The 14,897-nt window shown below is 38.9% G+C and overlaps 1 long non-coding RNA gene across 3 annotated transcripts in view; it reads right to left on the bottom strand.

Moving 5' to 3' along the window:
- Nucleotides 1-327: 327 nt before the first annotated feature.
- Nucleotides 328-14,897, bottom strand: part of LOC146690152 (uncharacterized) — a 71,729-nt gene continuing 57,159 nt past the window's right edge. Inside the window, exons 3-5 of one of the 3 annotated variants that reach the window (XR_014915735.1) lie at nucleotides 3,539-3,570; nucleotides 983-1,140; nucleotides 328-853 (exon numbers count right to left, since the gene is read on the bottom strand). This is a non-coding gene — a long non-coding RNA (uncharacterized LOC146690152). The other 2 variants (XR_014915734.1, XR_014915733.1) reach the window with 2 other exon arrangements.

Genomic DNA, 14,897 nt, shown 5'->3' with positions numbered 1-14,897 from the left:
TAAAATGCCACCTGAAATTTAGGAGGGGGGTTCTTGAGAGTTTTGTACTTTCATCTGATAACACATACTGTTTATGTATATTTAACACAACAGGCAAGGGATTGTGGTATAATTAGAATTAACACAGATTGTGTAGTCTTTAAATAGACGAGCATTTTTAAAAGCACACATATTATTTGAACACTTCCGTAACTTATTTTTAGTTTTGCTGCACATAAGTTGAATGCAATTAAATCTCATTACCTTTTATTATCCTTGAACTTATTTCATTACACGTAATATAAACACTGCTTATTTAGAAAATAATAATTAAAACACTTCTTGTAATGCGTTAAAATCAGCCCAACTTTTATTTTCAAATTTAAAGCATTTCAGCCAACATACTGGACACTGTTCTGCTGAACAACACACATATTTCCAATATTGTAGCTGGTGTTACTTAATAATTTATTATTTTATTTGTCACACACTTTAAAACTTTAATAACTTTTCAATGAAACAAAGTCTCAGATTTAATTATTCTGAAACTAAGTTTAAGCTTCCCATAACTTTTTATTGCAAGTTACATTACTAATATAATAAATATAAAATGTTTTTATTGTTCATCCACAAGTGCAGTCTCTGGCTCAAACAACACAGAAGCTTGGTATGTTCGTTTGTCAGTCGAGGCATTACTGCTTGAGTGCCTGTCATGAATTTAGCTCATCCAAATGCAATTGTCTGAAGAAAGTCTTTAACATTGTCCCAACTTCCCTTAAGTACAGTGGCAGTAGATGTGGGCTGAAGATGCAATGACCTTGAACCTGCAGGTGACCACACCATCTGTGATGGAGGGCTCATCTCTCCTGGTGTCCTGCAAGGAAACAACAATATTCTTTAGAACACCAAGTTATATTTGATCTACTTATTTCACTTATCTGTGGCCGGGTTGTGGGGGCAGCAGCCTAAGCAGAGAACTCCAGACCTCCTTTTCCACACCCACCTCCTCCAGCTTATCTAGGGGAACTCCATCATGTCTTGGGTCTGATTCAGGGCCTCCTCCTGGTGGGAGCTCGTCCAGTACACCTCACCTGGGAGACGTCCAGGAGGAATCCTTGTCAGATGCCAGAACCACTTTAACCTGCTCCTTTTGATGTGGATCTTTGAAAAATACAGAAAAAACCCAATAATCATATGATTTCTGATGAGCATGCGCTTTGACAACAGTGGGAAGGAAAAACTCCATTTTAAAAGAAAGAATCCTCCAGTAGCACCAGGCTGAGGAAGGGACAGCCATCTGCCACAACCTGTTGGGATGAGCAGAGGAAGACAGGACAAAAGATAAAACTGAAGACTCTGCCTCCCATTCTACTTTTAACAGGGAGCCATAGTCTGTCCCCCAGTGCATGTAGCAGGCATGGAGGAAATCCAGGCCCCAGACACCCAGAGGCCCCCAGAATGTGAGAGCCCAAGGAGGACCATCGGAGTTGCAGCCATGCCACCCTCCTGGGAAGCGCTGAGGAGAGCCCCAGATTAGAGGTCACCCAGCAGCCACGGAGCAGAAGCCACAGGGGGCCCGTGATGTGGCTGTGGGCTCTGCCGGCAGACAGCTGTGGCAGAGTGACCTGAGCCACAGGCCCAGAGGCCAGAGGACTGAGAGCCCCCCACCCCCCGGAAGTGGCCTGACGGAGCCACGGGTGCCAGACCTCGCCAAGCAGTCACTGGGAGTGAGCCGGTACATACCTGAGCGCCCAGCCCCGGACACCAGAACCACCAACACACCGACGCCTGAGGGCATCAACTAACGGCAAGGAGTGTGGTGAATCGAGATAGGCCTCCATACCTTGGAGGGCCTGAGATGTTCCCAGAGACGTGGAGTGTAACCGACCTGACATACAGACACAGTCGAACAGGCGCACGCAGCCACCAACGGGCATTCCCACCCTCATGCACACATATTCATACTCCACAATCACCCAACGTGGAGACAGACACAAATGGACACTGTACACAGTCCTCTTTTAAGGAAGAAAAATCATTGCAGATTCATGCATTACTGACTTTGAAACAGTTACAACAACATATCTAATAAAATGGACATTCTCAGTCACCCACACATGAAGTCCTACCCCACCACCCTCGGGAAAAAACATACGTTACTTATGTTGTTTCTTTTTATGTGTTTTACAACTGTGAAAGATTCACTGACTCTTACTAAATGACCTCACACAGTGCCTAATTTCTAAAAAGGATTTCACACTAATAGAAACACATCGACGTCTCTTTTTCTCAGAGAGAAACATGTAAACCTGCACTCACACTGTATTCTTTTTGTTAAACCGTCACTGGCTCCTTCACTGGCCTCCTCATGTTTGGGTGACACTTAACAGCTAATTACTGAAATGTTCTCATTGCATGTTTGTATATCAACTAACGCACGGTTGGATCACCCAGAGAACTTTCTACTCACACGAAACATTTTTGCAAATGCATCCTGACGCTAATTTGACCTGCAGGCTTTCAATTGCTCCTCTGTTGTAAACCCCACAGTAGCTTTTTCAGGCCAAAAGAAGGTTTTGCACTAGCACAGAATCTGACCCTGAATATCACCATGATAGCTCTGACCACTTGATTTCTCGTTCTTAACTTTATCAAATGAAACACTCTGAAGATGACAGCTGAATTCCAATCAATTAAACTAACTCTGCATATTGTATTCCTGTCTTGGGATCAAAGTGCTGGAGAGGTGATCCGGTGAGTTCCTGCAGGACAACATGATGTGAAAAATTCTTGTTTGGTTTGAACAACAAAACTGATGAGTTGCTGACTGTGAGCTGCAGCTAGTGTAAATCATGCTTTTGATGGATATTTCTCACTGACACACTTTTTGACCTCCTCTAATAACAAATGTTACCTGAGTTCAGTGTGCACTGCTTTCGTGTCAAGCAGATATGTGTCATATGTCATATGTGTTCTTGATTGAACCTCCTGCTCTGGTTGTTTCATGCAGGCTATACTTATGTTCTTGATCAAAACCGACCTCAAAAATAAATGATGTTTATCTTAAGATAGACACTCAGTGATGCTGCAATAGCAGGAACTGACCTACAAACCCTCATCCTGCCCTGCACCAGTGGTCACAGTGGGAGATTGAAGTAGTTTAAGCAGTTTTGTCCTGTTGAAATCATCTTTAGTGAGCCCCTCTGATAAATATTTAGACTTTCACACATTTCAGGTTGTAGGAGTGGGCTGATTAAAGTGTCTACTTTCTTCACTTTACAAGCAGCTTAAATATTGTACAAGGACATTGCTCAAAATTTTATAACACATCTGTTCTGCTATCCCTCCTGTCAGCTAAGCACAGAAAGCTGAGGCTACAGTTCATATGGGTTTGGAAAATTGGGAAACAATGCTGAGTCTCAATTTCAATCTTGTTGTAACACAGATTATATTTTTCATGAATAGAGTCAGCCAGGACACAGCCTTCCCCTGCACCCGTACCTACTCCTAATACCTAATACACAGAAGAGTAAACACAGTCAGTAAGCTTGTCACTTACGGAACTCATCAGGAATCAGAAGACTGCAAATCCTGTAAAAGAGTTAAAGATGCAGCGTTAAGAGCATATGAGCTGGCATTATGGTTAGTTTATTGAAATTTAATTTTACACTTTTTTATTTAACAAGCAGACCTCAGTGCAAGAAAGAGTCTTTCCAACACTGATAAGCACAGAGGCCAACTTTGACATGAAAAGGTGTTCAAACAAGTACAAGATATTTACAATAAGCAGACCTCAGTGCAAGAAAGAGTCTTTCCAACACGGAAAAAGCAAAGAGGCCAACTTTAACATTAAAAGGTCTTCAAACAAGTACAAGATATTTACAATAAGCAGCCCTCAGTGCAAGAAAGAGTCTTTCCATCACTGATAAGCACAGAGGCCAACTTTGACATGAAAAGGTGTAAAAACAAGTACAAGATATTTACAATAAGCAGACCTCAGTGCAAGAAAGAGTCTTTCCAACACTGAAAAAGCACAGAGGCCAACTTTGACATTAAAAGGTGTTCAAACAAGTACAAGATATTTACAATAAGCAGACCTCAGTGCAAAAACGTGTCTTTCCAACACTGACAAGCACAGAGGCCAACTTTGACATTAAAAGGTGTTCAAACAAGTAGAAGATATTCACAATAAGCAGACCTCAGTGCAAGAAAGAGTCTTTCCAACACTGAAAAAGCACAGAGGCCAACTTTGACATGAAAAGGTGTTCAAACAAGTATAAGATATTTACAATAAGCAGACCTCAGTGCAAGAAAGAGCCTTTCCAACACGGAAAAAGCACAGAGGCCAACTTTGACATTAAAAGGTATAAAAACAAGTACAATATATTAACAATAAGCAGACCTCAGTGCAAGAAAGAGTCTTTTCAACACTGAAAAAGCACAGAGGCCAACTTTGACATGAAAAGGTGTAAAATCAAGTACAAGATATTTACAATAAGCAGACCTCAGTGCAAGAAAGAGTCTTTCCAACACTGATAAGCACAGAGGCCAACTTTGACATGAAAAGGTGTAAAAACAAGTACAAGATATTTACAATAAGCAGACCTCAGTGCAAGAAAGAGTCTTTTCAACACTGAAAAAGCACAGAGGCCAACTTTGACATGAAAAGGTGTAAAAACAAGTACAAGATATTTACAATAAGCAGACCTCAGTGCAAGAAAGAGTCTTTCCAACACTGAAAAGCACAGAGGCCAACTTTGACATGAAAAGGTGTAAAAACAAGTACAAGATATTTACAATAAGCAGACCTCAGTGCAAGAAAGAGTCTTTCCAACACGGAAAAAGCACAGAGGCCAACTTTGACATTAAAAGGTATAAAAACAAGTACAATATATTAACAATAAGCAGACCTCAGTGCAAGAAAGAGTCTTTCTAACACTGAAAAAGCACAGAGGCCAACTTTGACATTAAAAGGTGTTCAAACAAGTACAAGATATTTACAATAAGCAGACCTCAGTGCAAGAAAGAGTCTTTCCAACACTGAAAAGCACAGAGGCCAACTTTGACATTAAAAGGTGTTCAAACAAGTACAAGATATTTACAATAAGCAGACCTCAGTGCAAGAAAGAGTCTTTCCAACACTGAAAAAGCACAGAGGCCAACTTTGACATTAAAAGGTGTTCAAACAAGTACAAGATATTTACAATAAGCAGACCTCAGTGCAAAAACGTGTCTTTCCAAAACTGACAAGCACAGAGGCCAACTTTGACATGAAAAGGTGTTCAAACAAGTATAAGATATTTACAATAAGCAGACCTCAGTGCAAGAAAGAGCCTTTCCAACACGGAAAAAGCACAGAGGCCAACTTTGACATTAAAAGGTATAAAAACAAGTACAATATATTCACAATAAGCAGACCTCAGTGCAAGAAAGAGTCTTTCTAACACTGAAAAAGCACAGAGGCCAACTTTGACATTAAAAGGTATAAAAACAAGTACAAGATATTTACAATAAGCAGACCTCGGTGCAAGAAAGAGTCTTTCTAACACTGAAAAAGCACAGACGCCAACTTTGACATGAAAAGGTGTTCAAACAAGTACAAGATATTTACAATAAGCAGACCTCAGTGCAAGAAAGAGTCTTTCCATCACTGATAAGCTCAGAGGCCAACTTTGACATTAAAAGGTGTTCAAACAAGTAGAAGATATTTACAATAAGCAGACCTCAGTGCAAGAAAGAGTCTTTCCAACACTGATAAGCACAGAGGCCAACTTTGACATTAAAAGGTGTTCAAACAAGTACAAGATATTTACAATAAGCAGACCTCAGTGCAAGAAAGAGTCTTTCCAACACTGCAAAAGCACAGAGGCCAACTTTGACATTAAAAGGTATAAAAACAAGTACAATATATTAACAATAAGCAGACCTCAGTGCAAGAAAGAGCCTTTCCAACACTGATAAGCACAGAGGCCAACTTTGACATTAAAAGGTGTTCAAACAAGTACAAGATATTTACAATAAGCAGACCTCAGTGCAAGAAAGAGTCTTTCCAACACTGCAAAAGCACAGAGGCCAACTTTGACATTAAAAGGTGTAAAATCAAGTACAAGATATTTACAATAAGCAGACCTCAGTGCAAGAAAGAGTCTTTCCAACACGGAAAAAGCAAAGAGGCCAACTTTAACATTAAAAGGTGTTCAAACAAGTACAAGATATTTACAATAAGCAGACCTCAGTGCAAGAAAGAGTCTTTCCAACACTGCAAAAGCACAGAGGCCAACTTTGACATTAAAAGGTGTAAAATCAAGTACAAGATATTTACAATAAGCAGACCTCAGTGCAAGAAAGAGTCTTTCCAACACTGCAAAAGCACAGAGGCCAACTTTGACATTAAAAGGTGTAAAATCAAGTACAATATATTAACAATAAGCAGACCTCAGTGCAAGAAAGAGCCTTTCCAACACTGATAAGCACAGAGGCCAACTTTGACATTAAAAGGTGTTCAAACAAGTACAAGATATTTACAATAAGCAGATCTCAGTGCAAGAAAGAGTCTTTCTAACACTGAAAAAGCACAGAGGCCAACTTTGACATGAAAAGGTGTAAAAACAAGTACAAGATATTTACAATAAGCAGCCCTCAGTGCAAGAAAGAGTCTTTCCAACACGGAAAAAGCACAGAGGCCAACTTTAACATTAAAAGGTCTTCAAACAAGTACAAGATATTTATAATAAGCAGACCTCAGTGCAAGAAAGAGCCTTTCCAACACTGATAAGCACAGAGGCCAACTTTGACATTAAAAGGTGTAAAAACAAGTACAAGATATTTACAATAAGCAGACCTCAGTGCAAGAAAGAGCCTTTCCAACACTGATAAGCACAGAGGCCAACTTTGACATTAAAAGGTGTAAAAACAACTACAAGATATTTACAATAAGCAGACCTCGGTGCAAGAAAGAGTCTTTCCAACACTGAAAAGCACAGAGGCCAACTTTGACATTAAAAGGTGTTCAAACAAGTACAAGATATTTACAATAAGCAGACCTCGGTGCAAGAAAGAGCCTTTCCAACACTGATAAGCACAGAGGCCAACTTTGACATTAAAAGGTGTAAAAACAAGTACAAGATATTTACAAAAAGCAGACCTCAGTGCAAGAAAGAGCCTTTCCAACACTGATAAGCACAGAGGCCAACTTTGACATTAAAAGGTGTTCAAACAAGTACAAGATATTTACAATAAGCAGACCTCGGTGCAAGAAAGAGTCTTTCCAACACTGAAAAAGCACAGAGGCCAACTTTGACATTAAACGGTGTTCAAACAAGTACAAGATATTTACAATAAGCAGACCTCGGTGCAAGAAAGAGTCTTTCCAACACTGAAAAGCACAGAGGCCAACTTTGACATTAAAAGGTGTTCAAACAAGTACAAGATATTTACAATAAGCAGACCTCGGTGCAAGAAAGAGTCTTTCCAACACTGAAAAGCACAGAGGCCAACTTTGACATTAAAAGGTGTTCAAACAAGTACAAGATATTTACAATAAGCAGACCTCGGTGCAAGAAAGAGTCTTTCCAACACTGAAAAAGCACAGAGGCCAACTTTGACATTAAAAGGTGTTCAAACAAGTACAAGATATTTACAATAAGCAGACCTCAGTGCAAGAAAGAGTCTTTCCAACACTGATAAGCACAGAGGCCAACTTTGACATTAAAAGGTGTAAAAACAAGTACAAGATATTTACAATAAGCAGACCTCAGTGCAAGAAAGAGTCTTTCCAACACTGATAAGCACAGAGGCCAACTTTGACATGAAAAGGTGTAAAAACAAGTACAAGATATTTACAATAAGCAGACCTCATTGCAAGAAAGAGTCTTTCCAACACTGAAAAAGCACAGAGGCCAACTTTGACATGAAAAGGTGTAAAAACAAGTACAAGATATTCACAATAAGCAGACCTCAGTGCAAGAAAGAGCCTTTCCAACACTGATAAGCACAGAGGCCAACTTTGACATGAAAAGGTGTAAAAACAAGTACAAGATATTAACAATAAGCAGACCTCAGTGCAAGAAAGAGCCTTTCCAACACTGATAAGCACAGAGGCCAACTTTGACATTAAAAGGTGTAAAAACAAGTACAAGATATTTACAATAAGCAGACCTCAGTGCAAGAAAGAGTCTTTCCAACACTGATAAGCACAGAGGCCAACTTTGACATTAAAAGGTGTAAAAACAAGTACAAGATATTTACAATAAGCAGCCCTCAGTGCAAGAAAGAGTCTTTCTAACACTGCAGAAGCACAGAGGCCAACTTTGACATGAAAAGGTGTTCAAACAAGTACAAGATATTTACAATAAGCAGACCTCAGTGCAAGAAAGAGTCTTTCCAACACTGAAAAAGCACAGAGGCCAACTTTGACATTAAAAGGTGTTCAAACAAGTACAAGATATTCACAATAAGCAGACCTCAGTGCAAGAAAGAGTCTTTCCAACACTGATAAGCACAGAGGCCAACTTTGACATGAAAAGGTGTTCAAACAAGTACAAGATATTTACAATAAGCAGACCTCAGTGCAAGAAAGAGTCTTTCCAACACGGAAAAAGCACAGAGGCCAACTTTGACATGAAAAGGTGTTCAAACAAGTACAAGATATTTACAATAAGCAGACCTCAGTGCAAGAAAGAGTCTTTCCAACACGGAAAAAGCACAGAGGCCAACTTTGACATGAAAAGGTGTAAAAATCAAGTACAAGATATTTACAATAAGCAGACCTCAGTGCAAGAAAGAGTCTTTCCAACACTGATAAGCACAGAGGCCAACTTTGACATGAAAAGCGGTAAAAATCAAGTACAAGATATTTACAATAAGCAGACCTCAGTGCAAGAAAGAGTCTTTCCAACACTGAAAAAGCACAGAGGCCAACTTTGACATTAAAAGGTGTTCAAACAAGTACAAGATATTTACAATAAGCAGACCTCAGTGCAAGAAAGAGTCTTTCCAACACGGAAAAAGCACAGAGGACAACTTTGACATGAAAAGGTGTAAAAATCAAGTACAAGGTATTTACATTAAGCAGACCTCAGTGCAAGAAAGAGTCTTTCCAACATGGAAAAAGCACAGAGGCCAACTTTGACATGAAAAGGTGTAAAAACAAGTACAAGATATTTACAATAAGCAGACCTCAGTGCAAGAAAGAGTCTTTCCAACACGGAAAAAGCACAGAGGACAACTTTGACATTAAAAGGTGTAAAAATCAAGTACAAGGTATTTACAATAAGCAGACCTCAGTGCAAGAAAGAGTCTTTCCAACATGGAAAAAGCACAGAGGCCAACTTTGACATGAAAAGGTGTAAAAACAAGTACAAGATATTTACAATAAGCAGCCCTCAGTGCAAGAAAGAGTCTTTCTAACACGGAAAAAGCACAGAGGCCAACTTTGACATGAAAAGGTGTTCAAACAAGTACAAGATATTTACAATAAGCAGACCTCAGTGCAAGAAAGAGTCTTTCCAACATGGAAAAAGCACAGAGGCCAACTTTGACATGAAAAGGTGTAAAAACAAGTACAAGATATTTACAATAAGCAGCCCTCAGTGCAAGAAAGAGTCTTTCTAACACGGAAAAAGCACAGAGGCCAACTTTGACATGAAAAGGTGTAAAAACAAGTACAAGATATTTACAATAAGCAGACCTCAGTGCAAGAAAGAGTCTTTTCAACACTGAAAAAGCACAGAGGCCAACTTTAACATTAAAAGCTCTTCAAACAAGTACAAGATATTTACAATAAGCAGACCTCAGTGCAAGAAAGAGCCTTTCCAACACTGATAAGCACAGAGGCCAACTTTGACATGAAAAGGTGTTCAAACAAGTACAAGATATTTACAATAAGCAGACCTCAGTGCAAGAAAGAGTCTTTCCAACACTGATAAGCACAGAGGCCAACTTTGACATGAAAAGGTGTAAAAACAAGTACAAGATATTTACAATAAGCAGCCCTCAGTGCAAGAAAGAGTCTTTCCAACACGGAAAAAGCACAGATGCCAACTTTGACATGAAAAGGTGTTCAAACAAGTACAAGATATTTACAATAAGCAGCCCTCAGTGCAAGAAAGAGTCTTTCCAACACGGAAAAATCACAGATGCCAACTTTGACATGAAAAGGTGTAAAAACAAGTACAAGATATTTACAATAAGCAGACCTCAGTGCAAGAAAGAGTCTTTCTAACACTGAAAAAGCACAGAGGCCAACTTTGACATTAAAAGGTGTTCAAACAAGTACAAGATATTTACAATAAGCAGATCTCAGTGCAAAAACGTGTCTTTCCAACACTGACAAGCACAGAGGCCAACTTTGACATTAAAAGGTGTAAAAACAAGTACAAGATATTTACAATAAGCAGACCTCAGTGCAAGAAAGAGCCTTTCCAACACTGAAAAGCACAGAGGCCAACTTTGACATTAAAAGGTGTTCAAACAAGTACAAGATATTTACAATAAGCAGACCTCAGTGCAAGAAAGAGCCTTTCCAACACTGATAAGCACAGAGGCCAACTTTGACATGAAAAGGTGTAAAATCAAGTACAAGATATTTACAATAAGCAGACCTCAGTGCAAGAAAGAGTCTTTTCAACACTGAAAAAGCACAGAGGCCAACTTTAACATTAAAAGGTCTTCAAACAAGTACAAGATATTTACAATAAGCAGCCCCCAGTGCAAGAAAGAGTCTTTTCAACACTGAAAAAGCACAGAGGCCAACTTTGACATGAAAAGGTCTTCAAACAAGTACAAGATATTTACAATAAGCAGCCCCCAGTGCAAGAAAGAGTCTTTCCAACACTGAAAAAGCACAGAGGCCAACTTTGACATGAAAAGGTGTAAAAATCAAGTACAAGATATTTACAATAAGCAGACCTCAGTGCAAGAAAGAGTCTTTCCAACACGGAAAAAGCACAGAGGCCAACTTTGACATGAAAAGGTATAAAAACAAGTACAAGATATTTACAATAAGCAGACCTCAGTGCAAGAAAGAGTCTTTCTAACACTGATAAGCACAGAGGCCAACTTTGACATTAAAAGGTGTTCAAACAAGTACAAGATATTCACAATAAGCAGACCTCAGTGCAAGAAAGAGTCTTTCTAACACTGATAAGCACAGAGGCCAACTTTGACATTAAAAGGTGTTCAAACAAGTACAAGATATTTACAATAAGCAGCCCTCAGTGCAAGAAAGAGTCTTTCCAACACTGAAAAAGCACAGAGGCCAACTTTGACATTAAAAGGTGTAAAATCAAGTACAAGATATTTACAATAAGCAGCCCTCAGTGCAAGAAAGAGTCTTTCCAACACTGAAAAAGCACAGAGGCCAACTTTGACATGAAAAGGTGTTCAAACAAGTACAAGATATTTACAATAAGCAGACCTCAGTGCAAGAAAGAGTCTTTCCAACACTGATAAGCACAGAGGCCAACTTTGACATGAAAAGGTGTTCAAACAAGTACAAGATATTTACAATAAGCAGACCTCAGTGCAAGAAAGAGTCTTTTCAACACTGAAAAAGCACAGAGGCCAACTTTGACATGAAAAGGTGTTCAAACAAGTACAAGATATTTACAATAAGCAGACCTCAGTGCAAGAAAGAGTCTTTTCAACACTGAAAAAGCACAGAGGCCAACTTTGACATGAAAAGGTCTTCAAACAAGTACAAGATATTTACAATAAGCAGCCCCCAGTGCAAGAAAGAGTCTTTTCAACACTGAAAAAGCACAGAGGCCAACTTTGACATGAAAAGGTCTTCAAACAAGTACAAGATATTTACAATAAGCAGCCCTCAGTGCAAGAAAGAGTCTTTCCAACACGGAAAAAGCAAAGAGGCCAACTTTAACATTAAAAGGTCTTCAAACAAGTACAAGATATTTACAATAAGCAGACCTCAGTGCAAGAAAGAGTCTTTCTAACACTGAAAAAGCACAGAGGCCAACTTTGACATTAAAAGGTGTTCAAACAAGTACAAGATATTTACAATAAGCAGACCTCAGTGCAAGAAAGAGTCTTTCTAACACTGAAAAAGCACAGAGGCCAACTTTGACATTAAAAGGTGTTCAAACAAGTACAAGATATTTACAATAAGCAGATCTCAGTGCAAGAAAGAGTCTTTCCAACACTGACAAGCACAGAGGCCAACTTTGACATTAAAAGGTGTTCAAACAAGTACAAGATATTCACAATAAGCAGACCTCAGTGCAAGAAAGAGTCTTTCTAACACTGATAAGCACAGAGGCCAACTTTGACATTAAAAGGTGTTCAAACAAGTACAAGATATTTACAATAAGCAGCCCTCAGTGCAAGAAAGAGTCTTTCCAACACTGAAAAAGCACAGAGGCCAACTTTGACATTAAAAGGTGTAAAATCAAGTACAAGATATTTACAATAAGCAGCCCTCAGTGCAAGAAAGAGTCTTTCCAACACTGAAAAAGCACAGAGGCCAACTTTGACATGAAAAGGTGTTCAAACAAGTACAAGATATTTACAATAAGCAGACCTCAGTGCAAGAAAGAGTCTTTCCAACACTGATAAGCACAGAGGCCAACTTTGACATGAAAAGGTGTTCAAACAAGTACAAGATATTTACAATAAGCAGACCTCAGTGCAAGAAAGAGTCTTTTCAACACTGAAAAAGCACAGAGGCCAACTTTGACATGAAAAGGTGTTCAAACAAGTACAAGATATTTACAATAAGCAGACCTCAGTGCAAGAAAGAGTCTTTTCAACACTGAAAAAGCACAGAGGCCAACTTTGACATGAAAAGGTCTTCAAACAAGTACAAGATATTTACAATAAGCAGCCCCCAGTGCAAGAAAGAGTCTTTTCAACACTGAAAAAGCACAGAGGCCAACTTTGACATGAAAAGGTCTTCAAACAAGTACAAGATATTTACAATAAGCAGCCCTCAGTGCAAGAAAGAGTCTTTCCAACACGGAAAAAGCAAAGAGGCCAACTTTAACATTAAAAGGTCTTCAAACAAGTACAAGATATTTACAATAAGCAGACCTCAGTGCAAGAAAGAGTCTTTCTAACACTGAAAAAGCACAGAGGCCAACTTTGACATTAAAAGGTGTTCAAACAAGTACAAGATATTTACAATAAGCAGATCTCAGTGCAAAAACGTGTCTTTCCAACACTGACAAGCACAGAGGCCAACTTTGACATTAAAAGGTGTAAAAACAAGTACAAGATATTTACAATAAGCAGACCTCAGTGCAAGAAAGAGTCTTTCCAACACTGACAAGCACAGAGGCCAACTTTGACATTAAAAGGTATAAAAACAAGTACAAGATATTTACAATAAGCAGACCTCAGTGCAAGAAAGAGTCTTTCTAACACTGATAAGCACAGAGGCCAACTTTGACATTAAAAGGTGTTCAAACAAGTACAAGATATTCACAATAAGCAGACCTCAGTGCAAGAAAGAGTCTTTCCAACACTGAAAAAGCACAGAGGCCAACTTTGACATTAAAAGGTGTAAAATCAAGTACAAGATATTTACAATAAGCAGACCTCAGTGCAAGAAAGAGTCTTTCCAACACTGAAAAAGCACAGAGGCCAACTTTGACATTAAAAGGTGTAAAATCAAGTACAAGATATTTACAATAAGCAGCCCTCAGTGCAAGAAAGAGTCTTTCCAACACTGAAAAAGCACAGAGGCCAACTTTGACATGAAAAGGTGTTCAAACAAGTACAAGATATTTACAATAAGCAGACCTCAGTGCAAGAAAGAGTCTTTTCAACACTGAAAAAGCACAGAGGCCAAGTTTAACATTAAAAGGTCTTCAAACAAGTACAAGATATTTACAATAAGCAGCCCTCAGTGCAAGAAAGAGTCTTTCCAACACTGATAAGCACAGAGGCCAACTTTGACATGAAAAGGTGTTCAAACAAGTACAAGATATTTACAATAAGCAGCCCTCAGTGCAAGAAAGAGTCTTTCCAACACTGATAAGCACAGAGGCCAACTTTGACATGAAAAGGTGTTCAAACAAGTACAAGATATTTACAATAAGCAGCCCTCAGTGCAAGAAAGAGTCTTTTCAACACTGAAAAAGCACAGAGGCCAACTTTGACATGAAAAGGTCTTCAAACAAGTACAAGATATTTACAATAAGCAGACCTCAGTGCAAGAAAGAGTCTTTTCAACACTGAAAAAGCACAGAGGCCAAGTTTAACATTAAAAGGTCTTCAAACAAGTACAAGATATTTACAATAAGCAGCCCTCAGTGCAAGAAAGAGTCTTTCCAACACTGATAAGCACAGAGGCCAACTTTGACATGAAAAGGTGTTCAAACAAGTACAAGATATTTACAATAAGCAGCCCTCAGTGCAAGAAAGAGTCTTTCCAACACTGATAAGCACAGAGGCCAACTTTGACATGAAAAGGTGTTCAAACAAGTACAAGATATTTACAATAAGCAGCCCTCAGTGCAAGAAAGAGTCTTTTCAGAACTGAAAAAGCACAGAGGCCAACTTTGACATGAAAAGGTCTTCAAACAAGTACAAGATATTTACAATAAGCAGCCCCCAGTGCAAGAAAGAGTCTTTCCAACACTGATAAGCACAGAGGCCAACTTTGACATGAAAAGGTGTAAAAACAAGTACAAGATATTTACAATAAGCAGACCTCAGTGCAAGAAAGAGTCTTTCCTACACTGAAAAAGCACAGAGGCCAACTTTGACATGAAAAGGTGTAAAAATCAAGTACAAGATATTTACAATAAGCAGACCTCAGTGCAAGAAAGAGTCTTTCCAACACGGAAAAAGCACAGAGGCCAACTTTGACATTAAAAGGTGTTCAAACAAGTACAAGATATTTACAATAAGCAGACCTCAGTGCAAGAAAGAGTCTTTCCAACACTGAAAAAGCACAGAGG

Source organism: Copadichromis virginalis, linkage group LG16 (genome assembly GCF_057382275.1).
Source record: "Copadichromis virginalis isolate Kocher_CV1m ecotype Utaka linkage group LG16, C_Virginalis_male_GT1.1, whole genome shotgun sequence".
Taxonomy (NCBI): domain Eukaryota; kingdom Metazoa; phylum Chordata; class Actinopteri; order Cichliformes; family Cichlidae; genus Copadichromis; species Copadichromis virginalis.
Note: the sequence above shows the minus strand (reverse complement) of the source record. Positions and strands in the feature narration are given on the sequence as shown.